General features: G+C 32.8%; 2 long non-coding RNA genes across 2 annotated transcripts; one reads left to right on the top strand and one right to left on the bottom strand.

The window, feature by feature from the left end:
- Positions 1 to 8,450: 8,450 nt before the first annotated feature.
- On the bottom strand, positions 8,451 to 9,215 carry LOC139907273 (uncharacterized). The gene is made up of 3 exons (XR_011783744.1): positions 9,125 to 9,215; positions 8,931 to 9,070; positions 8,451 to 8,868 (listed from the first exon to the last, which is right to left on the bottom strand). It is a non-coding gene; the product is annotated as an uncharacterized lncRNA (long non-coding RNA).
- Positions 9,216 to 13,276: 4,061 nt separating this feature from the next.
- Positions 13,277 to 13,940, top strand: LOC121129076 (uncharacterized). Its single transcript, XR_011783650.1, has 2 exons — positions 13,277 to 13,391; positions 13,457 to 13,940. It is a non-coding gene; the product is annotated as an uncharacterized lncRNA (long non-coding RNA).
- The last annotated feature ends 12,547 nt before the right edge of the window (positions 13,941 to 26,487 follow it).

Below are 26,487 nucleotides of genomic sequence, written 5' to 3'. Positions count from 1 at the left end.
ACGGAAAGCTTCCTAGATCAATCACAGAGGGAAGAATAGTATTAATTCTAAAAGAGGATGATGGAACTAATATTGGTTACTAGAGCCGATAACAATACTAAATAAGACATATCTGGAGTAATTGCCAATCAGATTTACCCAATATTGACAAGGTTGTTCCCGGTTCATGTTTTTGCGATTCTATCAGTCCTTATCTCGGTTCTTTCATATCGACGGGTTCGATCTCGGTTAAGCTTTATGGGTCTCAGGTCCGGTCTTCGGTCTTGGTTCCGGCCTTCTGCCTCGGTTCTGGTCTCAGTTCTATACATGCTCATTTTTTTAACAGGGATTTAAAACCAGGGGTGATCAATAGAAAATTTGGGCTCAAGAAATGATATTAGACACTAATACTAACTTTGTCATTAGTGATGGGGAGAGCTGGACGATACTACGATGATGAACAATTGGAGTCATTATTATCTCTCAAAAGAGAGGAGTTATCTTCCTCCCCTTATTCTAAATACTACCTGAAAGATATTTATATATCTGTTAAAACTTCCTATCAGTTCCATGAGACACGGATTCCTTTGATACTCCAAACATGGTTCACTCTCGCTCGTCAACACATTTGGTTCTTTACGGACAAAAAGGACAGGGATTTAGAAACTAAAACGAATGGTCATCTCATCTCTACAAAAATTATGGCATAACGCATGAGAGACAAGATTTATGTTGCAAAATGGCTGCAGAGTTTGATACTTTTATGGAATCTGGCCGAAAATGGTTTTGCCATTTTGATGACGATATGTGGGTTGCACTATCAAAAGAAAACTAATATATTCGGCAATGAGTATGAAAGTCAAGGGGAATTTGTTTCAAATTGGGTTACACATAGGGCTTTAATATATAAAACAATATCTTTTCGTCAAGGTTTGAATCTCCAGACGCATATTGACTTTTATAACACAATGATTTATACCTATATAAGACATCGGCTCTACCGTTATTGACAGTTTTAGCAATCAAAGGGGAGAGTAAATAGATTTTGTGTCTCTTTCACAATACCTATATTCTGTCACTTAAAAGGGTCAGAAAACATTTTGATGATGAAATGGTACTCTTAGAAGGTTGAGTGAATTCAATTAATCAAATTATCCGAAATAAATTTATATTTTTATAGTATTAAACAGGGATGAAAATAATGCTATTCACCGGTATGCTAAAAAAAAAGAAACCAAAAATTAACATGGTAACACTGACAATTTGAAGAATATTTTGGAGAAGATTAGCTCAGCTGTCTTAACGTTCTTTTTTGATGTGAGCAGCTCTGAGAGGGTTGGAAAGGAAATAAACACAAGTCCTACTCCATATATAGTAAAAACCTTGGCAAGAACCATTTCGACGTCGATCCTAACCTCTAGTCTTAGTCCAACAAGGACTTTTTGTTATAACTATACGAATAATAACTTCTCAAACAATGTTGCATAGTTACAATATTGATCCTTTATGTTACTCAATTTTTACTAAGGTTCAATGACTTACCAATGCTCAAATTTAAGGAAAAGGATCCAATTCTGGATTATTCGTGTCCAAAAATGGTAATGATCTTAATAAAGGCATATGAAGAGCTGATACTGTTTGATAGAGTTGGATCTTGATACTGCAAATTAAACTGCCAAATAAATGTTACTGAAGTTTGATTAAAAATTAAATAAAATTATGTCTAATTTAAAAATAAAAACTTAATTAATTTTATTGGATGTAGTTTTTCTTACTTTAAGATAAAGTAAAAAAATATGTCCATTTGTAAAAAATATATTAAAGATAGTTTTTTTTTATAAAGTATTTCTTATAAGACTCATTGTACCTACAATTCCAATATTACGTATTTTTCTTATGAATAATTCTCACTTGTCTTAAATAAAATATTATGCATGTAACAAGATCAAATAAATATAGCTATTATATTTCATTGTAAAATTGTTATAAATAAATATTAATTTTATATCATTTATGAACAAGGGGCATGTCTCCTGTAATGTCGAACTCCATGTTGATAGTCATCTTATAACATTAATGGAACTTCATACTGGCAAAGCCATTTCTTATCGCTACTCATTGACTAAATCTATAAAGTCCCAAAGTAAAGTAGTCTTGTCAAAGATTAAGAAAGACCTAATAGTAAATAATAATCTTCTCGTTTTAGACGAAACTACGATCCATGACTGTATTGTTGATAGGTTACCATTATTTAACAAATTTAGAAGGGTGCAAGAAGGCTAACAATAGAACAATTTGAAGTATTTAAGTCAAAAGTCTTAACAACCTTTTGGGCTTAGATTTCTTTTGCAAGAGACTAAAGGTGTTTATTATCGATGGTGGAGCTTATTGTATAAAAGTAATCAAAAATCTGAAGCAACATTTTCCAATAATGTTCCATGTCAGTTGTCTGGCTCATGGTCTGAACAGAATAGCATCACTCTGTCCTAATTGCTTCAAAAATACCAACACTATTATCTTCCAAATAAAATTTTTGTTTCTTAAATCTATTGATCGAAAAATATATTGATTACTACGATGAGTACTTCAATTGTATCTGAGGGTTAAAACAGTGATACAACCTTAAATCAACAGCGATAACGTTATTCATTCATAGCATATTAGACCTTTGTTACAGGGAAATTTGTATGTACAACTTAAATGTGCACGGATGAATGAGGCCGCTGCACATTTTTGTCAAGGTTTATCATCAATAAAACCTACATAATAAAATCAATATAAGAAACCAAATATTAAGATACAATTTAAATATCATACTCGTATCTACCTACATATATTCATAATTTTTCTTAATTATTTTTCATCTTCATTATAGATCCTCTTCATATTTCATTAATAATCACTTACATCTGAATTATAAATATAATTAAAGAAAAGAGTAAAGATCCATGAGATACAATATTCAAAGCTGTATATGAGTCCACCTTTTCAGTGTTCAGATCAAGTCCAAGTCAAGCTCTAGGTTTTTCTGGGTCTGAATACAAGTTTTCATGCTCCGGGTAAATGGGAAAATAAGTAATGTCTGGGGCTCTACCTGCAGCTTTGGTAAACAAAAATATATATTCAGGCAGGGAGCACTCTTCCTGATTCATGTAACATCTGTAAAAAGCCGGGTGCCGGCCGTCTTTTATATTTGCATTTTTCAAGGTTGTGCTCTTATTGGTGTAGCAGTTATAGCGGTTCAAGCAGTCTCGGTTCTTGAACTGCTAGAACCGGAACCGAAAAATTTATATCTCTTCAGTTTCAGTTCCTGTGCTTATTTTCGTTTGTTGTATTTTTTTGATTATTTTATAACCTTTTAATATTGCAAGTACAAAATTATGGTTAAATGATACACGCAACCTTTCCTCCAAAACGAAACAGAAAAATGGCTGGGGTAGATTCTGGATCCAGGTCCACTACTAAGTTTGATGGGCACCTAAAATATGATAACTATAATATTTATTAAAAAGGATTTCCCTCCCTAGCCTCCCCTTACGGCCACTTGGAAAAACATTGTCTTACGAAACCTTAGTTTTCAGGGACCTTTCTGGAACTTGGAGCACTACTCACTCGACGTATAAGGTAGCTGTGGTCTTTTTTGTATCTAATATTATTTTCTGTGCCTGACTTTTGTAGTGACGCCCTTTGTTTTAAGTGCCTGTTACTAAACTGAGCCGGTATAAAAAGGAACAAAGACCAAAAATTGAACCGAGACCGATAAGCTGAACCGAAACCAAGGCCAAAAACCGCTGAAAGAAGAAATGGTACCGATAGAACTGCTGAACCTGAACCGGACAAAACCTTGGATGCATCTTTTAGTGTTCAAAAATACGGTGTACGGTAACTCCGTAAGGACAATTCGTTTTAAAAATTTTCGTCTAAGGACATTTCGTATAAAAACAATTTGTATAAATTTATGAGGAAACAGAGCATATATTTTATGAATTATCATTTAATACACCGAATATTGGGGGTATTTTTGGGTACCAGCGATATTTAAGTAACTACTAAGAGCCCCTTAGAGCCTCACAATTGTACCCCGAATGTTGAGTGTGTTTTCGGGTACCACTGGGTCCCAAAATGGGATTGAACCCACCCCCGATACTTGAAGAAACTACTAAGAGCCCCTTACAGCCCCCAATTGTACCCCAAATGTTGGGGGTGTTTTCGGATACCGCTGGGTCCCATAATGGGATTCAACCCACAGACCAAAAATACAGAGACGTAGCCGAGTCGAGAGTGGAATGAGTACTACTAAAAAAAACAAAAATCCGCTTTACATAATTTTATACATTTAGCAAAACTTATATTTTAATCATTTGAAAACATAAAATATTATATTTTGATAAATATGATGAAATATGAATATGATACAAATACACATATGACAAGATCATGAATATTTAAAAGTTAGAAAGGATAGAAAGGAAAAATAACACCGAAATACATATGTTTTTAAATAAAAAGTGGGGATGAACTATTATGGCGATTATGATCTTTTTCAGTTAGAGTCCTGAATAAAGGTGATTTCAACGAGATCCCATACTAACTTTTTGCACAATACCCCGCGTTGGGCTCAGGGACTTTTGCTTTCACCCACGGAAACATAGTGGACCTTAAACACTCAACATACACAGTAGAATTTGTAATGTATTTGTGTCTGTTTTTACCTTTTTATTAGTATAAATAGTTTTGTAATCTATGTATATACCAGAGTAGGTTTTTGTTTTACTAAGAATATAGATGTTCCTATAAACAAGCCTTCCCTTATTCCTCCACGCCTTTCCTTCTCATCATTTCTCCCGTTCGTCATGGATCCCTCCTTTCGATAAATAATTCGTAACTTGGCAACCTTTGTCAATACGCAACAGAATTGGCCTTTCATAATGAACTACTCAGTGTACATAAGAGGATTTAGGGGCATCCTCAGGAAGTGGGGTGGAGGGGCTGTAGACCCCCTTCAGACACTCTCCAGACAAATTTCTACAAATTTTATTTACTCTAAAATCTAATATTCCATTAGAAATCCTTTTTTTGTACCTAAAAAAATCCAAACTGATATTTTTACAGATTAATTTTTTTTTGCCCATAATTTGTGTGTTTCGGTTATAGAGTAATGCCCTTCTCCCCCCCCAAAAAAAAAAAAAGATCCCCCATGTAAAATGTCAACTTCCTACTCCCAATGTTATAAGAACCCATCATAAGGGACACACACATCGACATCTATTATATAGATATATATAGTTAAAAAACGACATCTTCTACCCCAGGACATGAAAGAAAAATTCAAACATAGGAAACATCATGTTGTAATAAAAAATAATAATATTTGATAAATAAATACACGCACTTGAATGTTTCTTTCATGTCCTGGGGGAAAAGACATTATTGATATATATATATATGTTACAGGCATGTGGGAAAATGGGCATTTTTCAAAGATTAGGCAGAGCGGGTACTTGTGCAAAATGGTCAATGGTCATTGTCAGGTAAAATGATTTGGAGTAATTTGATTACTAAACTATTCATTGTAATAAATTTATTATTAAACAATTCATTAATGATTTGATTAAGATACAATTTCATGACAAACAATTTGGCGATCTAGTGTAGGAATGTCCAACTTGTGGATTGCAGGCAACATTGCAGCCGGTCGAATGTTAAGGTGGGGTCAAAACGCGTTGAACGCTCATAATATATACAAACATTGAAAAATATTTGACAGTATCCTTGAGCATCAAAGACCCCTTTCAATATCCTATTATTCACCCCAGTTTGGTTGTACAAGTGAACCGTGGGTTGAAAAGGTGGGTAATTGGCCACTGCTTATCTTCAATCTTTAATATATCTTTAACTTAAATTATTTATTTATTTACACATGAAGGAAGAGAGATTATTGTATATTATTAATATATAACTTCCCTATAAATACTTTATCAATGTATATTATATTCTGTAAATTTATGCAAGACAAAATATAATATTATTAGTTAGAGAACATCAAACCCATCATTACAGGAAGTGTACTTATAACTTCTTAGTGACCACCAAAGGATGAATAGATAACTTTGGCACGAAATCTTAAGAATAGAAATGAGGCAATAAAGTAAAAAAATTAGTTAAAAAATATTGTTAATATTTACGCATTGACAATGAAATGATAACAAAACATTCATTCCATTTGGTGATCAATAATTCCCTCACTTTCTTAGTACTTAGTTTGGATCTCCTTTTCGTATACATGATATTCATCATACTAGAGACTCTATCAGCGTCACAATTGACAATATTTTTGTATACGAGGTTTTCTCTTCTTGAGAGTTCCTTTAGTTTTGTGTAGCCAGGATTCTTTTGAAGCATTTCTTTAAACTTGGTCTTGAATGGCTCTTCCTTCAAATCTTGAGTCAGATTTTCTACTATGGTCAGGCTGGTAAGAAGAGGCAATCTTTTCTCAAGCGCAGTTATTGCCAAAGGTATTTGACAAAAAATTTCCTGTATACATACGACTTCTTCTCTTAAGGATTCATTATTAATTACTTCTTGTGATCTTCTGGTTGCTCACAAATCTTCATCAAGGCTGTTTAAATATTCTCTAAAGACGTCAAATTAACGGTAGTAGTACTCCACTACTTTTATCCAAGTTCCCTATCTTGTTATAATTGGTGATGGAGAGAGGGGAATTTCGTGCGAAGCAGTAAATACTCTCTTTCTTCTTCCAGAATTCAAAAACATCCTCTTCACATTGGAAATAAGTTCGTTCGTTAGAGGAAACTTTTATTGAACCATATCTGCAACTCTATGTAATCCATGAGCATAACCAAGCAGTTAATGACCCATAGACCTGGAGAAGTTTTTCCAGTATATTTTTCAATAAACTTGGAGAAATTGGGATGATCTAGAACATTTAAAGGGATGTTACACGACACAAATAACTATTCTACGTCCAAATTGAATGATGAACCATTTTATTCTCTTTCGTCTCCTTGAATCTTGTGTTTATTGAACACTTTGTTGTTGATGTGATGGGAGGTTATGGAGTGGCGGATTACTTGCCATAAAGAACGAGATGGGCACGAGAAAACGCAAAAACAGCAAGATATACTTTTATTGTCCAAATCATAATTTCACACATCAGTACCTCCGTTGTTAGAAACCCATGGAAAAAAAGTACATTCAGTACAATACTGAGGAAAAGTTGTTTAGAAGATGAAAGGTTACCAACGTGTTTTATTCCTTTTTTTTTTATATAATCGAGGGTGTGAAACAAGGAAAGGGTAGAAATATGGACAAAGGTGACAATCCTGTGTGGAATGGGCATGTTAAAAAAAGAAACCAAAAATCAACATGGTATCCATAACAATTTGAAGATTGTTTTGGAGGAGATAAAGAATCGTGCTTATGACGTTTTTATTAGATCAGCTACAATCAGCTGTAATAAGAAAGGGAAGTAAAAAGGAGATAAACAATACCATTTCCTAGAACTACTCAGATGTCGATCCCCAATTCTACTCTGAGTCCAATAAAGACTTACAATTAAATCTCCGCCAGAAATATTACGGGTTATGCTCCGTCTTTTATGTGCACACATGAATGTTCAATTAGATTATGAATATAATTGAATTTATTTAGTAAAGGATGATTACTACTAAGGAATTAAATAATAATCACAACTGCGAGAAAATTAAATTTTTTTCTTTAGACTACCAATTACAAATTAACAGACCTACTAAAAATACCCCAATTTTTATGTATGTGTATGTACATCTCGAGCTATCTGGACTACAGGCAAAAGAATAAAAAGCACACCGGTTCCAAGACACGGCTATTTTTTTAAATTGATTAGTCATTGTTATAGTTGATAATTTTGTAGAGAAAAACGCGTGCAAGGAGAAGGGGGGAAAAAAGACATATGGTATCATTGTTTAAAATACTGATGTGATTATCATCTGCCTGCTTTATTATGATTTTTGAGGGTATAACGAATGTATTTATTAGCAAAATGTTTAATGAAGTTATACTACGTATAATTGACTTTGACGTTTTTTATCCGTTACAGTAGATTTGAAAACGTCACACTCCATGAAATTGTAATTCATTATGAACCTTATTCTCAGAATAATAACTAATGAAACGACAAAGTAGAGTATTTGAAATATATTTGAAGCTCAAAGTTTAAAAAAGAAGGCTTTAATTAAATATAATCTACATTTTAAAAAATAAACCATTAAACATTTAAGTTAAATATACAAAATTAAACTATTAAAATCATATAACTATTAATAATAATAAATTATAAATACAGAATATTGAAATAATAGATTGATCCAGATAATTTTTTCTTGTTCTAACATCGGAATTCAGTTAAATATGTCATAACTTTAGGTTGCAATACACAAGCGAGACGTGGAGTTTAAAAAAAAAAAACCTCTTCTTCATGTGGAAGTTGCTATATACAATTGTGCACAGGATAGATATATCTCTACCGATGAGATCTAACTAATTATTAAAAATAAAGTAAATGTCAAAATCATAAAATTAGACAATAAATATATTAATAAAAAAATGTTAGAAATAAATTCATCGTAAAGATTTAGTGCAAAAGCTAATTATGTAGTAATGTCCGGCGATATTACTCACTATTAAGAGCATCAAAAAAAGATTTTCCCCCGTTATTTAGGAATGCTTATATAACAACATACTATTATCATTAAGGATATACACAATTGTTAATTATAATGCAACACCAAATGTAACTACCCTCGTTGTTGTGACCATTTAAACAGTTGTGTTTGCCTTTTATGAGTTTTCTGAACACCATTTCTTGGAGCCCATCAACCATAGCTAAGCCTTAAGTGATAAAAAAGTAATATTTATTGACTATGTAATATTGGAAAACCTAATTATCATACCCAAGTCTTAAAGCGAAGTAAGTAGTCTCAGACAAACTAGTTGCAAACCATCCAAAGCTACTACCCCCGTTGTTGTGACCATTTAAGCAGTTGTTTTTGCCCTTTACTGAGTTGTGTATCATAATTCTTGATATGTTTAGCTAAAATAAAATCATATTTTACCGTTAGATTTTTAAAAAAAATTGAATACTTACTGTGAGATAGTACAAAATTCAGAGTTCCATTTCTATATTTGTAAATACTTTTTACTGATAACCTGATCGTCATTTGGTGTGGATGCCTCAAAACATTTTTATATGTATTTCTATAAATGACATCAGTAACAACAACCTCCATTAATTTAATCATGGTTCCTCGGGAAGGGATATGTTTATCCTTGTATTTCTCCATAAATTTTTGGAACGTAGATGATTAGCAATGGATAAGGTTATATTACATACAATAAGCATCCTTGTGAGATCAGAGTTAAAGTTTGACTTGATGTATTCATCGTTAAATTGATTTTATAGATGAATATCCATACTCTAGTTATGAGATGAGGATAATGAGTGGCGTGTAATTCTAGACAGGGACTAAAGGCACATTTATATCGACAAATCCGACAAACCATCTGTTTCTCATCCAGTAAGCATTTCCCAAATTCCTGGGGCTCCATTTTCAGAAATCCAGACAGAAGGCGACGTTTTTTTTTGCATTTTATTCAGTTCTCTATCGACTATCCCCATCTAATATTATTATATTAATATTGAATAATAAAGGCGGGAATGATAACGTTCATGATTGATAGAAGAAGATGTATATTATATAATCAATGATGCCATAAGTATTTCTTCTCTTCTCCTCGCACGCTTTTCTATTCTTACCAAAATTATCACACTTAGTCATGGTTTCCAGTAGTGAAAGATACTTATAGCTTCAGGATTCTGATCGTGACTGTTAAGTAAAAGGTGATGGGATGGAAGTGCTGTGCTCCCGAATGTTGTCAAGATAACGACGGTACGCCCAAGAATCCTAGTATCATATACGATAGTTTTCTGGTTTCAATGTTCCTCTGGAACTTGAATCCATGTTGGAGAAGACTGGGAAGTGTGGACATACCTTTCGCTCTACCTTTCTTCTCCTCCGCCTCTTATTAGACCTAAGTTTCGTAGAATTTTGTCTACCTTAGCTACCGTAGAGACTGGAATACCCTCATTTATAGTTAAATACCTTGGAACAAGGATCAAACACCTTAAAAGCAGAGAGGGTAATGTCAATCTTATAATTGATGAAGTATACTCTGCAGAAATAGTCTAGTTTTTAGTGGCAAGTTCTTAGGATGTGGGCACATCCAAACAACTACAACAGATCTTACATTTATGACCAAATCCATTGGAGGAAACTACATGGATGTGGTAGCACTTATACTGGTTGCCAAATTAAACACTGAATCCCTCTTCAGTAAATATACTCTAATTATCAAAACCCTCAATCAAATCAGATTAATCGTTGTGGATGTATTAGATGATAATCACCCAGACAACAGGAAGTAATACACTCATTTTCTTTGTAGTGGTGAGCTCACAACATCAATAGAAAAGTTCATCTCATCTTCGACCCTGTTAACAATTTTAAAAGTATTTATAACTGATTCCAAAAGCAAGAATACTTTAGCATTTCGCTGAACCGTCTAGGAGTTAAATCATCATTACACCCAAACTTTGATCATATCAAAGAAATCCACCATAGTCAAGAAAGAGCTAAGCAACTACAATAGAAGCAATATTTGATACTGTGTGTGATCAAGGTCACAAATGAGCAAGCATTCTTGTCAAAATTTCACAAATCCTCTTCAACGTGATGGGCAAAAATTTGGTTTCTCAACTCAATGACAACATCCCAGAGGAAGATAGAAGAAGATCATCTGAAAACAATCTCAAATTTAGAAAAGTTGCCAAACTTCAATGTTTTTAGTTATGAACATTAATTTTTCTGGTGTGTGCATCTATTTTTGAAATAATTAGTGTAAATTATATTGGTGATATATTGCAGCTTATTTAGTGTTGAATTCTTACTAATTGTCCTATTATTAATAAATATTTCTATATTTTAACTCATATAATCTCTATTGAAAAATTGTATTAATTAATATAATTAAAAAAATAACATATTCGTGAACTTCTTCTAAGCCACCCCTTGGAGCGCGCGTTTTCTATTCTGTTGTCCAGGTACTCAAGACATCCATGGTAAAATTGTAAATGAAGGAAAGTTTATTGATTGGGATAAAAGATTTAAAAGGAAAACATTCGTTATTTTATTTGAAGACAGTAAACCCTTTCGTATTGAAGGCCTGAGGCATATTGCCATTGATTTTTAGCTATTTTGTGGCTTTGTTTTGTTTGTTTATTTATTGTCAAATATTATAGGAGGAACGTTTTGTTGGAAATGGATTGATAATTGACATCATATATAGCAATTTTTTTAGATGGTTGACTATGGTTTAGGGAATTAATTTTAAAATAGAATGTTTATTTATATATAGATATTTTTATATATAACTTCTCTGAATAAAAAAAGTGATGAAAAAATCAGTTTTACTGCCTATAAAAAACATTTGCAGACTGTATTACGATCGATTTTATTGTCAATGTTAAAGTTGATCTGGGACATTCTATGTCAAGTTTACACACCCTGCTGCTATTCCCATCATCCCTATCTCGTCAAAGAAACAATATTGATAAAATTCGAGTCTTGTGGAGGGCCGAGAGCCTGTTCGGAAGACCCTCAAATTTTGACCCTCTTCGAAAAACTTTCGAACTTGAGTAAGCCATTACTCCATTTAAAATAAGCCGATTTCATTTTTTTCTCTTTTAAAAGTATGAGGTTCAATTCATATTTTATAAAAATGGCATATGTGCAAAAAATGTTGTGAAAGCATTATTGCAAAATATAAAAAGTGTCTTCACAATAAATTTCGCCAATTTTTTGTGAGAAGTTTAACCTACTAATATTCTATATGATTACAACAAATCATAGTATAATATACGTAATTGCAATGAAATTCCCCAACATAATATTATCTTGCAATGAAATTACTCACAATGATATTGCTAACAATAAAATTGCACACGATAATATTGTCTTGCAATGCAATTACTCACAATGATATAGCTAACAATGAAATTGCTTCACGTTGATATTACCCACATCAATTTTGTCTTATAATGATAATGTACAATACAATTTTACCCCGACATTTTGTCGGGTACCTTTTTATCAAAATCATTTTACCGGACATCCTAAAAATAGTTGACCCTTGCCAAAGAATCATTGCCTTAATAATATAGAAGATAGATTCCCAAAAAAATTTCAGGATTAATCACTGTTTTTCATGAGCATAAAACCTGTATAAAGTATCTGTTCGGTCCTCAAAAATGAATAAAATAATTATGAGAGTTGTAAAGGGAAAAATAATTTGTTAAAATAATTAATCCCGAGATAAAGCCCAAATTTATAACAAAAACTAGAAAAAGAAAGAAATCCTTATTAATTTTTTAACTTCATATATATTATATTCATTTACCCCTATATTCAATCATTTGAGTTAACTAGGAAAATTGTATTCAAACTTGTGAGACGAGTTAAGATATCCAAGAATTTTAGCTGTAGTTAAGAACCTTCATTTGATGTAAGAGTCCTATAATGAAGAAGTACTCTAAGAAGTCGACGATGCCTAGCCACTGTAGGTGATAAATAATCAGAAAAAAGACCTGCTTGATTGATAAATTTTAATATATATTTGTTTTCCCAGATTTATTTGCATTTAGGCCTTTTTCTGCATTTTGAGTTTTTTATAAGTAATTTATATGCATAATTAGTTCCATTTTTATGCATTCATTGGACATCACTACTCACTAGTGATCAAAAATTCCGGTTTAATAGTAGTATTGTTCTAAAGTACGTTAAATGGATATTAAAAATCATTTATCGACAAGAATTGTGTCTGGAATGGAAAAATATACCAAACCGTTTTATATTATTTTATAAATCTAAGAATATACAAAAGTTTTTTTTAGTAAAAACTTTTTATTTCAGTTCAAAACTGTTGTCTTTATGGAAGGGATATAAATTGTAGCACGTGATTTTACATAGATTTTTGTGATGCTGATGAAATAACAATAAAAATTATACTATGCCATTGGATTATCATCATAAAACTGCACTTCCCCCTACACATGGTTGACTTACTAAACCTTCCAGATAGTAGAACTCACTCGTAGTTTTTTCATTAGAAACATTACTCCTCTATCTATGAAGTATGATATCAATACATCGTTGATGTACTTTTGTGTGAATGCGCGTACGCTTAGCGTATCGTCAAAGCACCTTCGGGTATATAAACTAAAGTTGTAGTAAAAGTGAAATTAGACTTATACGAGTTCAATTCAAACCTCATTTACTTTCATTCTATCAACATAATGGGTTAAGTATTTTCGAAATTTTATATCTCAGTAATGGTTGTCTAACATTTTCGATTCTTTGATTAGGTTTCTTACGATCAGCAGACAACTACGTGAAAGTATATACGGATGGGTCCCACAAACCCCCTCGTTCTGGTGGAATCGGAGTTTTCTTTGGTCAACGTAATATAAACAATGTGAGTGAGAGAGCTCAAGAACCAGTCGAATCCTCCCACTGTGCCGAAGTGCAAGCTGCCACTAAAGCCATCAAAGTATTAAAGCGTCATCATGAAACTAATGTAAATTTATTTACGGACTCTGATGTCTTAAGTGAGAATAGGACTAACGCTGGTAACCATAGATGGTGGAATGAGTACAATGCTGCCAAGAGTGGTATGAATGTTCGGATACACAGGATTAGTCGAACCGATTTTTCGTTGCAAGAAGCTGACAAGCTCGCCAGGAATGCTATCCACTAAATGTTGTAATCAATTTAACACTCATTTGTTAGCTCACGCCATTTATTTCCTTTATTTACTAAATGTTACTTATAATTTCATTGATAAATAGATATGGTGAAATTGAATTATTTTTTCTCTTTATTACACATGAATTAACATACTTCAGTATTTTATTAAATTGTTAAGTCAAATTAGCCTTAGCTATTACATTGATTATTTTACTTCCTACTGCCAAGCCATAGTTCACGTCATATCTCAGTGTGGAATGAAGGCTTAAATCACGGGTTAGATGGGTCACGGGGTAGTGCTTCTAATTATGTTGAGAGGATGTTACAGTAGTAATTTAGTCATGCATTAATTACTTTAAAAGCTTTTAAAGTTGATCCCCAACATAATTAGAAGCACTACCCCGTGACCCATCTAACCCGTGATTTAAGCCTTCATTCCACACTGAGATATGACCGATCTATGGCTCGGCAGTAGGAAGTAAAATAATCTAGAAATCTGATAGTTTAATTTAGCTTGTCTTTGCTTCCAAGTTAATAAGGTCATTGTGTCAAAATTATAAATGACCATATACTTTGAAGTCTGTGCACCCTTAACACAGCTAATCTAGGATGTTTAACTATACATGTAGTATATATATCGAAAAAGTTAATTGGAACAACAATTGTACTACTTAGCAAGAGAGATTGGTTCCACCACTAAACTTTTTGGATTTAAACAGCATCATAGGTGATAAAAATAAATAATAACACTTGTAAGTGAAATAAATTTGTTCCAAAGTTTTGTCAGATTCGTCATATCTAATGGACTTCTTTCGTGGAGTAGACGGAATATGAACATCAGTCTACTCTAGTTCCATTGAATTCATATCTGTTAATGACATAAAGATTTCTATAATGTTCAGTTATCTCTTCGATTGAGAGGTTATTCAGCTTCAATTGATGGACCCCTTCTATAATGGATAATTTTAGTATTCAACTCATCGTCATCGTGTAAATTATGGTTGCTTTTATAATATTGTAATGTGCTTTCTGGATGAAATTTTAGCTAATATTTTAGACAAAAAAAAATGTACCGGGTGTGATAGAAAAATAAAAATATCATTTTGGTAAATCATGATGTAAGCAATCTTTCTTTTGCTTGTAAAATGCTAATCCATATTTAAATGATTCGTAGGAGGATGTTACAGTAGTAGAACCAATTTAATCATACATTAATTACTTAAGCTTTTAAAGTTGATCCCCAACAATGGGTAGGCAACATCAGGTGTGGTACAACAATTTTTTTAAGTTTCATTATTGATGAAGGGGGTCAGTTTTTAATTTTTATTGAATGATATTCAAGTGAGCAGCCTCAATTATACAACTGAAGCTTTGAAAATGATAAATTAAGTAGTCCTAAAAATGAAACTCCTCTTACTATAGACCATTACATATATTGTACCATTTTTTTAGCCTTTTGATGTTGAAATTAGTGGATTTAGAAGTCTATATAGCCGATTTTGCTTGAACCCACATAGTAAAATAGACTATTGGCAGCACCCAGCATTAGATGGAGTAATTAAGTGTCGTCTTATATACTGCAGTCGAAAGACGGCGGATGATTAAAACCTAATAACCCCCTACCTTCCACTGATATACTGCAGTCGAAAAATGTAGATTAGTAGTTTATTTAGAATACATATTGATGAAAAAGTTTTAGATTGATAAAAATATTACCTGGTAGTAAATAGTGCCACAACTCATTAGTGTTGACAAAATAGTTTAATAATAATATTGGCCAATGTATATTAAGAGATTTAAAGCTAGTATCGTATTTTCTCTTAACAAAACAAGTTTTGCTTCTATTATTTGATTATGTACATAAAAATAATTATTATTTTGAACTAAACGATGACAAGTAGGCGACATTGAAAAAATACGTAGCTAGCCAGTAACACAAAACATAATACATATAACTCGAAGTGAAGTACTTTAAATCCATACGTAAAATGTTGTGTGCGTCTTTGTTTTTATTTTAGTTTTTAGAGTACTTTTAAAACAATTAAGAGCGTGAGAATGAGTTTCATTGAGTACAAGAGAAATTAATTGATTAGTGCGAGAAAAGGACATAAATAATAATTGTGTACTCTATCGAGTGATTAATTTGCATGTAAATGATTATTCATATAAGAGGCGTCTGTAGTAGGCATTAGCCCCCCTCCACAATCTACATAATTGCCCCTGATTTCGTCTAGCCTTGTTTCTAGGGAACTTATTCCCTGGACAACTCCACCCTTCCGAAATTACTACTTTCATAAGTTATTGTTTTGCTAACATCTCTTCATAGAATCTGTTGTTCGCCAAGTACCTTCGAGTTTGTACAAGTGAAATGCCGAAAAAAAAAGTCTTCCTACTCCTAGAATGAAATTATTGGAGAAAATGAATTTGGAACATTTACGCGTCGATATTATAAAATTTAATACATTTTTCGATAAAAATCCAGCGTACAACGATTTGCAAGACCTAGCAAATTCTGAGAAGAAAATTTACAGAAACACATCTATTGTAAATTGTGATTTATAAAGGATTTTCAGCATATTGAGAGCCATTCATAGTAACATATGATCCTGTTTATCAATAAAAAGTGTCAAGAACTAGCTAATTATAAAATGGAATATTGAAATATTATACTAGTTCGAGTAATTATTATTAAATAACTTTGTAAGAATAAATTACATTTATTCATAAATACAATAATATGGTCATGAACAACTGTATGAATGGTCTAAAAGAACTCTTAGCTCCAAATGACGTGCAAATAGTTTGACTAACATCAGTTTCTTCGTGTAAAGACTTGGGGAAAGTTATTATGTATGTATTTAAATATTCTAAAATTAATTAAACAAATACTTCTTCAAATTTAGGATTAGCATATATTCATTATCTCCGAGATAAGGTGTTAGAGAACTACAGTAATATGGTTAAGAACAACAGTATAAATGGTGTCAAATGCAGTCTTACCTCCAAATGGCGTGCGAATAGTTAGTCGAACATCAGTTTCTTTGGGCTAAGAATTGGGTATGATCCATGGATTCCAACATGTTGAAGTACAATTTATTTAAGATAAGTTATTGGTCGTTATAAAAATTGAACATATTAATTTTCTTTTCTTAACTACACAAATTACTTAGATGACGAAAAATGAGGATTATATGTACATGGAATTTGAAGTATGATAGGAAAAAGACGGATTTTATTTCTACTCATAATTTGTATATTTTTTTACAACCCCAGAAAACTACAAATATTGTTTCATTTTTAGACTAGTACAGGAATTATAGGATTGCTTTTGTTATGCAGTAAAGTTAAGTTTTTTGAGGGCCTTGTAATTTATCACGATTTTATTCATATCTAACTATATAAAGTACAACCGTATTCATACAAATATAAATAAAAGCTACCTATTTACTTCATATATATATACAAAGATTGTTTTATTAGTTTAGAATTGAAGGACAACCCTTCGTTTTGTCCCATTCCCGGAAATTCCCCCCCCCCTAAATAATTCCTACCTATTTTAATAAACCAATTTCAAACAAAACAAACTAACAACTGGAATTGATTTGAAGGATTTTTCTCAAGTTACTCTCAATTTTATTTGAATATTAACGTAACTGTGTATAATTTAGAGACAACCATTTGTTACTTTATCTATGGGAATTCATGAAATTGATGCACTTTGTTAGGTAGAAGGAGGCTTAAGGTAGTACATTATTTCTTTACATATCATAGAGGGGAGAAAAAACTATGAGAAATGAAGATCACTCATATTCTTCAAATTTTAAGATTTCTTCACTTAAGTATACAAATTTTGTGTATTGAGAGCATTTAACAGCTTGCTAGTCATCCTCCGTCAATTCAGAGAAGACGATATTGTGATTTTTTTATTGTGACTATTTAAAATAATAATGAGAATTGTGAAAAGTTTGATAAATGTTTTTCTAATATCTCATGTTTATATTTACTGTTAATTTAGATTATATATTGAAAATACAAAGCTAATAGATATCCAAAAAAATCGACTTACATGTAAAATAGATCGGTTGGAACTAGAATTGAATTTTATTGTGTCTTCAGCCCTTAGATATGTCTGTTTAAAAAGAAAAACCAGAAACATTTCGAAACTACACAGTAAGTGAAATAATAAGAAATTTGTCTTATAAAAGTACATTTTATGAGTAATTCATCCATAATATTTGTTTTCAATGTCTATTAGACGTATCTTAACATAGCCAAGCGGGCTAGATGAACGCCAACCTGCACTAACTTGACTAGTATTTTACCACCCATGGGCTGGAGTGGCTGTACATCCCTACTTGTAATTAGTATAAGCAACATATACAGGACCCACAAAATAATATAATTTAAATGAGTACTTGTGATGAGTTCAGGTTGGGGTAACATACTTTATTATTCTAAAATGCAATCAAACAAATTTTATAAATCAGACTAGCTTTATTTTTTGTTTAATAATAATAGTACACATTTAAAGATTTGAGGTACATAATATTGAAAATAATACCAGAAAGGAATTGTCCAAACACACTATAAATCAAAATTCTGTATTTTTATTTTTTTGGTTCCTAATTGAGAGGTATTAGAGGAATAAGACATAACTTATTTGATTGTAGTAGATATTATGTGCCACGAACAAAACTCATAAATAAGTACTCGAGTTTTATGAAGTGAATAAAAAAGGAACAAAAAACTCGGCTCGTGGGCATAAAAAGTTGAGTGTTACTTGTAACTTGTTAAAAGTTTGGAATTGGGCAGAATCTTGTAACCTGTCAAAACCTCGGAACTCGTCAAAAATTTGGGATTCTTTGTTTTTCTTTTTTGAGGCCATTACAACATGTAAATCTTCCTAGACTGACTTTTCCGCAATGTGTACTCTAAATCCCAGTCCGTTTAAAAATAAACTGATTTTGATTTTTTAAGTCTAGTGGGAGTACTTAACATCGGTTGGAATTTCTTATCCGACTCAAAACTTTAATTTTTTTTACATATAATCATAATATGCATTCATATTATTAAGCATGAGTGCCATTAAAAACGGTGTGCGGTAAAATGATAGTGGTTAAAAGGTTGTGGACAAAATGTTGGAGTAATATACATAGTTGTTTACATTATCATTGTTAGACAAAATTGTGGTAGGTTATATCATCGTGAAGCAATATGATTATGAGTAATTTCATTACAAGACAATATTATCGAATGCAATTTCGTTGCAATTTATATTATATTTGGACGATAAAACTATTGAATGATGAAGAAACATGCCAGGATAGAACCCTTACTATATGCTAAAAGTCACACTCGCCTACGAGCTACGTAGATTAACTACTAGACCCCCAAACAATTTACATTTATCTGCCGCTGCTTCTTTGAGCATCAAGGAACCCTTGTAGTATCCCAAATACACACTGGCCCCATACTGTAATAATATTTACATTATTTTTTAAAATCCCAAGTATTCCAATTTAAGGCTCTGTGCTTACTCCCGTTTTGAAAATAATTTAACTTATCTTGTTTTTATGTAGGACTACTAACGAGCTTACAAAGTTTTCCTTGGTTTTTATTAAAACTTTAAGCATGAAGATATCAAACAGATTTGGTCTTGGATAACTCGTGGGATGGGGCTTATAATAGCATATTAGAAGGGTTCCTTGGTGCTGAGAAACAAGGAGGCGGTTGAGTTTAAACTGCCTTGAGGCCCAGCGTTTCACCCCCCGGGGTGTATTTCGGGATATTATAGGGGTTCCTTGATGCTTATGTAAGGAGAGGTAGATAAATTTAACTTGTTTTTGGAGCCAGCAGTTTACTTGCACAGCCTGTGGGCCAGAGCGTATTATAGTTTTCTTAGAAAGGTTCATTTGTGCTTAGAAATGCGGCGGCGATGGAGTTTAAACGGCTTTGGGGTCCAGCACTTTACTAGTACAACCTGAGGGGCATTGAGGCCAGGATAACGATCACCTTGTATAGCTCCGGCATCAGGCGGAACACTCCACCTGAGCTTATTAACTCTTGCAGCAATTTGTGACGAAACCATGTCTTCTGTGTCAATATCTGCCTAGAGAAACATAAATTTTAAACATATAATGCAAAATGAAACATTGTAATATTAACCTTGAATTACTGGAAGATTGCATGGTCTGACTGGAGCTGCTCGAGTTTAAGTCTGTAGTGCTTGGCGACACGCTCAATGACACAGGTCTCCACTTCACTGTCATTGACGATTGCAATGAGATCCATTGTGATGTTAGTATCGTCGTTGGCAAATCTACTCTCAAGCTCTAATACAATCTTATTGATTGCAACATCTTTGAGAATGTGTTTCACGGAAGTAGGAAAGCTAAGTTGTTCCTTTCCACTTTATTTCCTTGGATTCTTTGTTTGAATTCCAAATCAATTGAGTCCTTCTGGTCAAATACTGATTTCATCTCAGAAGCGACTTCAACTCAGCAAGTTTCCAGATTGATTCAAACTGATTTTCTCATTCTTAAGATCTTCAAGAGTCCAATCACTAGGTTGACGTGTTTCCGTTTTTGTTAGGTCAACCTTTCTGCCTTGAACATCTGAACTGTTTTTCCAAGCTAGATGTGTGTCTGAAGTGTCTTCAACAGTTCAATGCCGAAAACAAATTCGGACTGACTAAAGATGCTGTTGAGCAGAGAAGTTGTTGTTGAATTCGACAATGTATCTTTATCTTTTCTCATTATTATGAGGATCTTCATGATTCTGACCATCCCTAGAAATACAGCGTACAGCATCGTAGTGGAGACTCTGGGGGTAGCAGACTGGTTCTTCAGGGTCATCACCTTGGCATGCTCCTCATCTTTACTTGTTATCTTCACCGACTTGTAGATTGCTGACCTCTTTGGTGACCCTTCAATGAAGTTGTATAAAACTTGTACTGTCCCCATTGTATTTCTCAACAGGGTTATATCTGAGAGAATATCCTTGACTACAAGATTGAGGACATGGGCGTAGCAATGAATGTAGACACACAGTGGGGCTGCTTCCTTCCACCTGGCGGCAAGACCCTTCTTTATGCCAGATATGTTGGAGGCACCGTCCGCGGCCAGGGAGACAGTGCGGGTGGGGTTAAGGCCGAGATCCTTGACAGCCTCGTGAAGCTTCTCAAACAAATATTTGCTGTCAGTCTGGTAAGTCTTCTACAAACTTGAGGAAAAATAAACTCTCTTTTTGATGCCTTCACTTATCAGATATCCCAGTGACAGACTGAACTGCTCCGTGTTTGACATATCTGATGTCTCATCAACAATCACAGAGAACCAGTAGTCATCATCGCCGGCTATAATCTCTATCAGCTCATTTTGGATGTCATAGAACAAAGTCCATTTGGCAAAATGCTTTTCCCCAGCTGAATAAATTTTTTGACTTCAGCCTCCAGTTTATCTTTGAGAATATGATTGTCGTTTGAACGCAGGGACAAAAGCTCCAAGAAGTTTCCTCGATTGTTTTCATTAGATTCCGTCAACTTTTCTCTTGTTTCGGAATCGCCCCTAAAAAAATCCTTGCTTTGCGAGGAACCCAACAGTTTGGAAAAGATACCTCAAATAAGCTCACCACTTCACAACTTCCTCAGCATGTTGAGTCTGAACATGGCCGAGAACCGAGGTATTCTTTCTCTTTGATGTGAGGAAACTGATCCACTTTTCCATCGACAGTTTGTGTTTTTGTTGTTAGAATGAACTTTCAACGAGGAACTGTTTTTCCAATTTTTTGAACTCAAATTTCCCAAGGTTGGAAATGGAAAATTTGGAACAGGCGAAACACTTGGCTGACTTTTTGGGTACCTTTCCTCATGTCATATTCTAGCCACGTAACTTACTAAGAACCAATCATATTGAAAGTCTCTGGAGTATTTGTCATCTATCTGAGGAATGTTTGTAACTTGGGCTGTAGAGGATGATCTCTCAAAATAGGGACAGTTTCCCGATCAGTCTCCAACTACTGGTTCTGGTCTGGATGCCTTCCCAATTGGCTCCCGCCTTGGTAAGTTTCGGGTCACCCAGTTGGCTCCCAAAGATGACAGGATTGGGCCCACCGACCAAAAATACATCTCCTCAATCTTGCTCTTCTACTAAAAAAACAAAAATCCCTGGATAATTTTATAGTTTAGAGTCCTCTGCAGAAAACATAAATATTATTGTTGTTGACTAAATGCTGATGAAATTGGTCCGATATCGAGATTAGGAAGTCTTATTCATGAGAAATCCGTCTGCTGGGGTAATTTGATGAGTCAATTTTCTGATCTGCAGTAATATTTAAAAACGGACTTTTCAGAAATTTGGTTCAGGCAGAAAGGAAAAATAACACTGGAAATACAGGGTTTTTAAATAAAAAGGGGGATGAACTATTATGGGATTATGATCTTTTTCAGTTAGAGTCCTGAATAAAGGTGATTTCAACAGATCCCATTCAATGTTTTCTGCTTTTTATGCTCAGGGACTTTTCACCCACGATAACATAGTGGACCTTAAACACTCAACATACAGTTTAATTTGTAATGTATTTGTGTCTGTTTTTACCTTTTTATTAGTATAAATAGTTTTGTAATCTATGTATATACCAGAGTAGGTTTTTGTTTTACTAAGAATATAGATGTTCCTATAAACAAGCCTTCCCTTATTCCTCCACGCCTTTCCTTCTCATCATTTCTCCCGTTCGTCATGGATCCCTCCTTTCGATAAATAATTCGTAACTTGGCAACCTTTGTCAATACGTAACAGAATTGACCTTTGATAATGAACTACTCAGTGTTCATAAGAGGATTTAGGGGCATCCTCAGGGAGTGGGGTGGAGGGGCTGTAGATCCCCTTCAGACACTCTCCAGACAAATTTCTACAAATTTTATTTACTCTAAAATCTAATATTCCATTAGAAATCCTTTTTTTTGTATCTAAAAAAAATCCAAACTGATATTTTTACGGATTAATTTTTTTTTTGCCCATAATTTGTGTGTTTCGGTTATAGAGTAATTCCCTTCTCCCCCCCCCCCAAAAAAAAAAGATCCCCCATTAAAATTTCAACTTCCTACTCCCAATGTTATAAGCACCCATTATAAAGGACACAAACATCGACATCTATTATATAGATATATATATTTAAAAAAAGACATCTTCTACTCCAGGACATGAAAGAAAAGTTCAAACATAGGAAACATCACGTTGTAATAAAAAATAATAATATTTGATAAATAAATACACGCACTTGAATGTTTCTTTCATGTCCTGGGGAAAAAGACATTATTGATAAATATATATATGTTACGGGCATTGTGGGAAAATGGGCATTTTTCAAAGATTAGGCAGAGCAGGCATTTGTGCAAAATGCCAGAGCAATTTATAAAGTTTCCAATAGAGTGGTCAATGGTCATTTTCAGGTAAAATGATTTGGAGTAATTTGAAAAGTTAAAGTTTTAAGTTAAAACTTTAGAACCTAAATTCATCAGCCAAGGATAGTTGGACGATCTTGTTAGGGACTAGTGTCTGTCTAAAGAAAAATCAGAACTCTGTTCTTTTCAGTTGACGGTCCTCTTTGTTACTGCCATGACATCAATGTTATATCAATGGCTTAGGGATGATATGGGGTTATCTTTAGGTTTTTGATATTAAAATATTTCATCAGTTTCTCCCAAACTAATACCTCAAACTGACCTTCTCAGTCAGTTGTAAGGATTTTAGGGTAGCCACATCCACAAAACCAGTTCTTTTTAAGCTAGTTAATAATTTTTTCAGTACTTGCATTTGGTAAAGGATAAACTTCCAACCACTTTGTTGCCTTGTCTATCCCTGAAAGAGCCATTTAGATTATATTTAATAACATTTGAACTACACAGTTGTATATTTCATATAAATTTTATTAGTTTCTTCAATATAAACATCAAAAAAATTATTTAAATATACTTTTCAGCATCAAATGTAATCATTTCAAAATATCATGTTTTTAAACATACCTTATTTTTACCTATATATTTTCACTTAAAACGTTGGGGATATGTTTTTCCACGGTCTATAACTGTAACTTTGACGCACTGTCCTACATCAGTTTCCTTAAATTGCCTTGAGAAGAGTTGCATAATCCTCTTTGCTTGTTCTTCTTGCTCGTGATTAACTCCTCTCTGTTGCACTTGCCGTCCTGAGGAGATTGTCAATGTGAGCACTTTAGATATGTCCAATTATCTTCATTTTCCCCCATGGGAACGTGGAATGTTTATGAAATGTAGCATTTAAGACCGCAGATGGAACAATTTTGTTTTCCAGATAAAGATTGTTGACAGAATACCCATTTCTTGTGATCATCTGGGGGCCTTTCTATGTCCTCCACTTCGAGTCCTTAATGGTCTATATTTCCGCTCATCTCTAATAGATGTTACTCCCTGATTATATCACACTCTTTGGATAAATGAAAGTACTCAAGTCCGACTTTTATCGGATGGTCATACATTGCTTGGTATAAAGTTCACCCAAAACCAGAATGAAAGCGGCGATTCTTGGCATACTGAATAACCTCTATACATCACCCAAATTACTTGTCTTGTTGTCACGTTGCCAAGTCATAAGAATCTTTTGAATGTATCAATTTGCTCTCTCATATGATTCCAGTGATTGTGAGGGATGGGGATTTCCATGTACAAGTTGACTTGCACAACTCGTGGGCCGAGGTCAATTATTTAACATTTAGAAAAGGTGCTTAATGTTCAATGAAGCAGTGGCCAATTATCCACCTTTTCAACCCACGGTTTACTTGTACAACCCAACTGGGGTGAATAATAGGATATTGAAAGGGTTCTTTGATACTCAAGGAAGCTGTGACGTTGGGTAATGATCCACCTCTTGAACCTGCAGGTGTTTCGCACAAATCGTGAGTGACGTGTGCCTTGATGCTCAGGGAAGCAGTTTGTAATTATACACTTTTTGGAAAAAAGGGTTCACTAACACTTGCTTGTTAGATTCTCAGAAAATAAGATATACTGTCAAATATTTTTTTTTATATTATGAGCGTTCAACAACTTTTGATGATATTTCAAATTTAATTTAATTTTTATAATTTTTTTCCATAAAAATTTAATTATATATGAATAGCTAGAAATGAAATATTTGAATTCTTTTTTTTTTCCAAAAAATTTAATTTTTGTGAGTAGCTACAAATTTTTGAATTTTTTTTTTCTAAAAATTCAATTTTTTAGGAATAACTAGGGGTTTTGGAATTATTTTTCCAAAAAAAATATTTTTTTGGGAACAGTTGTGGATTATTAAAAAATTTTTTCCAAAAAATGTAAGATTTGAAATTTAATTTTGGAAATTTTTTTTCAAAATAAAATTTTTTTTTTTGAATAGTTGCTAATTTTTGATTTAAAAAAAAATAATTTTATTATCTGTGAGTAATTATGGATTTTTGAAATTTTTCCCCGAAAAATTTTATATTTGAAATTAAATTTTTGGGATTTATTTGTGTCTTGTAATATCCCTATAAATATTCGGGATCATATCAATTTCTCTAAGTTGACTGAAAAATATACTGGAAACACTACTTCAGGTCGATGTATCGTTAAGATCTTTGTTGGAGAAGTATGTCAAGGAGTTTTAAATAGAATAAAAGAAGAACTGAAAGAAAAGGATATTTTTGTTCCATTTGACGAGATAAGATATCATCATTGAAGGTCAAATACCTTATCGACTTGATTGATATTGAAATTGCAAAACGCAAACAATGTATGAGTAAAGAACATCGATGGGCATTTCCACAGGTGGACTGGAGGGCTGTAGCCCCCACCCCGAAAAAAAAAATAATAATAGAAATTTTGGCTTTTTACTAAAAAATTTATTATTCAAAAATTTTGATAATTGAAGTTTAATTTCATTTTTCATTTTTTTTCCAAAAAATTAATTTTCTCTGAATAACTATTAATTTTTTGAAATTTTTCTCCAAAAAATTTAATATCTGAAATTTGATTTTTTTTTTTGTGAATAACTACAAATTTTAGAAATTTTTTTTCCAGAAAATTTAATTTTTAGAAATAGCTAGGGGCTTTATAATTTTTTTTTCCAAAAATTGTAATATTTAGTAATAATTTTAACTGCAGTCTCGAGCACATGCTTAAGGTCTATTTCATGAATTAATTTACTGATTGTTCAAAGAACTAAAAGATATATATGTGTATGCCATTTGAATATTGTTCTTGAAAAAATGGAAATAAATAAATAGCTGAATAAATAGGAAATCCATAATTACTTAACTATGTTTGTTTGCGTTCGAGTTCATGAGTTTTCACTTACAAAACCGACTAGAGATTATAGTAAAAAAAATCACAAACAGATTCAAAAAAATTATCGGATAAGTTTTTCTTTTCTTTTGCCTTAATTGTAATAAGATTTTTTTATTTTTTTAATTTGACCTCACTTCCAGAACGCTGGAACTTTGATCGGATGTAGACTAACAAATTTTGATGGCACAGATAAAAAAAATTTAGTAGGTCATTACCAACACCTACACACATCTCATGATTCAAGATAATTTTGAATTTAGTCAACTTTAAATAATAGCCAAGACTCTAATTAATGCAAAAAAAAAAAAAAATAAC

Source organism: Lepeophtheirus salmonis, chromosome 14 (genome assembly GCF_016086655.4).
Source record: "Lepeophtheirus salmonis chromosome 14, UVic_Lsal_1.4, whole genome shotgun sequence".
NCBI lineage: Eukaryota > Metazoa > Arthropoda > Copepoda > Siphonostomatoida > Caligidae > Lepeophtheirus > Lepeophtheirus salmonis.
Note: the sequence above shows the minus strand (reverse complement) of the source record. Positions and strands in the feature narration are given on the sequence as shown.